Consider the following 3,328-nt stretch of genomic DNA (forward strand, 5'->3'; position numbering starts at 1 on the left):
GGAGTTCACGCCATTCTCCTGCCTCAGCCTCCCACATAGCTGGGACTGCAGGTGCCCGCCACCTCGTCCGGCTAATTTTTTTTTGTATTTTTAGTAGAGACGGGGTTTCACTGTGTTAGCCAGGATGGTCTCGATCTCCTGACCTCGTGATCCACCTGCCTCGGCCTCCCAAAGTGCTGGGATTACAGGCGTGAGCCACCGTGCCCGGCCTGTATTTTTATTTTTTATTTTATTTATTCGTTTGTTTTGTTGAGACGGAATTTCGCTCCTGTTGCCCAGGCTGGAGTGCAATGGCACGATCTTGGCTCACTAAAACCTCTGCCTCCTGGGTTCAAGTGATTCTCTTGCCTCAGCCTCCCGAGTAGCTGGGATTACATGCACATGCCACCACACCTGGCGAATTTTTATATTTTTAGTAGAGATGGGGTTTCATCATATTGATCAGGCTGGTCTTGAACCCCTGACCTCAGGTGATTCCCCTGCCTTGGCCTCCCAAAGTGCTGGGATTATAGGCGTGAGCCACTGCGCCTGGCCTAATTTTTGTATTTTTAGTGAGACACGGTTTCACCATGTTGGCCAGGCCGGTCTCGAACTCCTGACCTCAGGTAATCCACCCACCTTGGCCTCCCAAAGTGCTGGGTTTACTGCCTTGAGCCACCGTGCCCAGCCTGATTTATTTATTTAATTAAAAAAATCATAACTCACTACAGCCTGGACCTCCTACCTCAAGTGATTTTCCTGCCTCAGCCTCCTGAGTAGCTGGGACTACAGGTGTGTGCTACCATGCTCAGCTAATTTTTTGAATTTTCATAGATCCTCTTGCCTTGGCTTCCCAAAGTGCTGGGATTAGGCCGGGCGCGGTGGCTCAAGCCTGTAATCCCAGCACTTTGGGAGGCCGAGGCGGGCGGATCACGAGGTCAGGAGATCGAGACCATCCTGGCTAACACGGTGAAACCCTGTCTCTACTAAAAATACAAAAAATTAGCCGGGCGTGTTGGCGGGCGCCTGTAGTCCCAGCTCCTCGGGAGGCTGAGGCAGGAGAATGGCCTGAACCCGGGAGGCGGAGCTTGCAGTGAGCCGAGATCGCGCCACTGCACTCCAGCCTGGGTGACACAGCAAGACTCCGTCTCAAAAAAAAAAAAAAAAAAAAAAAAAAAAAAAAAAAAAAAAAAAAAAAAAAACAAAGTGCTGGGATTACAGGCATGAGCCACCACATGTGGTCCTAATCTTAAAATTATTATTATTTTTTAATAGAGACTGGGTCTTGCTCTGTTGCCCAGGCTGGAGTGCAGTGGTGCAATCATGGCCTGGCCTCCATTTCCCCATGCCAACCATACCAGGAGGCAACCACTAGTCAGTGGGTGGACGTTCTTTTGGGGAGCTGTCCCTGCCCCTTTGGAAGTGGATAAAGCCCCTGCCCCCTGTGGGGTCTGCAGACTCTCCACCCCTGCCAATGTCTGTGATCTGGGGTATTGTGGGCTGAGAAGGGATTAGTTTAGAGGGCGGACAAAAGAGCTGGGCAGGGCAGAAAGAGGCCCCAGGATTTTCAGGCGGAGAAGTCAAAGGGGGATGAAAAGGGGAAAGGAGATGGTGGAGATAAAGTGTCTGCAGCTGACAGCCTTGTCCCTGTCTTCAGTTGTAAGGAAGTTTGTTTCTTTGACGGTGATAAACCTGGCCTGTGAATGCCTTTCCCCAGAGAATGCACCACACAGGAGCACATAATGTTGTATACAATTTCAGGGGGCTTACTGATGCAACCCCCTTTGCAGAAATTTTAAGTGAGAAAATTATGACAGTGAAAGTGATCTGACCTAACCGACTCCATTTTGCTTCTAACCCCCAAACTGTCCATGTTCATTCCTGGGCATAGGCCAAACTTACAGTCTTTTTGTTTGTTTGTTTTTTGAGACGGAGTTTCGCTCTTGTTGCCCAAGCCGGAGTGCAGTGGCGCAATCTTGGCTCACTGCAACCTGCAACCTTTGCCTCCAGGGTGCAAGAGATTCTCCTGCCTTAGCCTCCCGAGTAACTGGGATTACAGGTGCCCACCACCATGCCTGGCTAATTTTTTGTATTTTTATTAGAGACGGGGTTTCACCCTGTTGGCCAGGCTGGTCTTGAACTCCTGACCTAAACTCCTGATCCACTCGCCTCGGCCTCCCAAAATGCTGGGATGACAGGCATGAGCCACCATGCCCGGCCGCAAATTTATAGTTTAACTTTGAAACAAAGATAACAGCCCTTCCCAAAATAAACCCCTTTCTTGCCTGGGACCAGACTGCTTTTGTAAGACTAACAAATTAGCCACGAGATTAGAAATTACGGTTTAGGAGTCATGCAGGTAGTGGTCAGATTCTAAACCTCCCCAACTGCTCTTAGGGATAGCATCACTACTGTAAAACCTAAGATTGGTGCTCAAGATATTTTTCCCATCCTGCACTCAATGGATCCGCTGGCGACACACAGATTAAGAAACCGGATCATCCGGTCTTGTGGCCCCTACCCAGAGTTCCACTCAGCACAAGAGGACAGCTTCCACTCCCTATGATTGCATCTCCGACCTGACCAATGAGCACTCTCCACTCTCTGGCCCCTACCCACCAAATTATACTTAATAAATCCCAGTCTCCGAATTTTCAGGGAGACTGATTTGAGTAATAATAAAACTCCGGTCTCCCATTCAGCCGGCTCTGCATGAATTAAACTCTTATTGCAATTCCTCTGTCTTGATAAATCCGCTGTCTGGGAAACGAGCAAAATGAACCCATGGGGTGGTTACAATGACCCTCTGCTGCACATCCCGGACAGCCCTGTTAAGAACCCTTGGTAGGCTGGGCATGGTGGCTCACGCCTGTAATCCCAGCACTTTGGGAGCACGAGGCGGGCAGATCACGAGGTCAGGAGATCGAGACCATCCTGGCTAACACGGTGAAACCCCGTTTCTACTAAAAATACAAAAAATTAGCTGGGCGTAGTGGCAGACGCCTGTAGTTCCAGCTACTCGGGAGGCTGAGGCAGGAGAATGGCGTGAACCCAGGAGGCGGAGCTTGCAGTGAGCCGAGATCGCACCACTGCACTTCAGCCTGGGCGACAGAGCGAGACTCCGTCTCAAAAAAAAAAGAACCCTTGGTATTATTGTTCCACGCTCCCATTTTACCGAGGTGGATCCTGAGACCCAGAGTGGGCAAAGGGCTTGCCAAGGTCGCAGAGCGCGCAGAGGATTAGAACCCTGACTTCCGTCCAGCACCTGCGGAGTTGGAGACGCCCACGGGCAACGCCCACCTAACCGGGTGAGTGGAGGGGACGGGCGAGCCGGAGGGGTGGAGTTTAT

The sequence above is a fragment of the Symphalangus syndactylus genome, chromosome 18 (assembly GCF_028878055.3).
Source record: "Symphalangus syndactylus isolate Jambi chromosome 18, NHGRI_mSymSyn1-v2.1_pri, whole genome shotgun sequence".
Lineage (NCBI taxonomy): Eukaryota > Metazoa > Chordata > Mammalia > Primates > Hylobatidae > Symphalangus > Symphalangus syndactylus.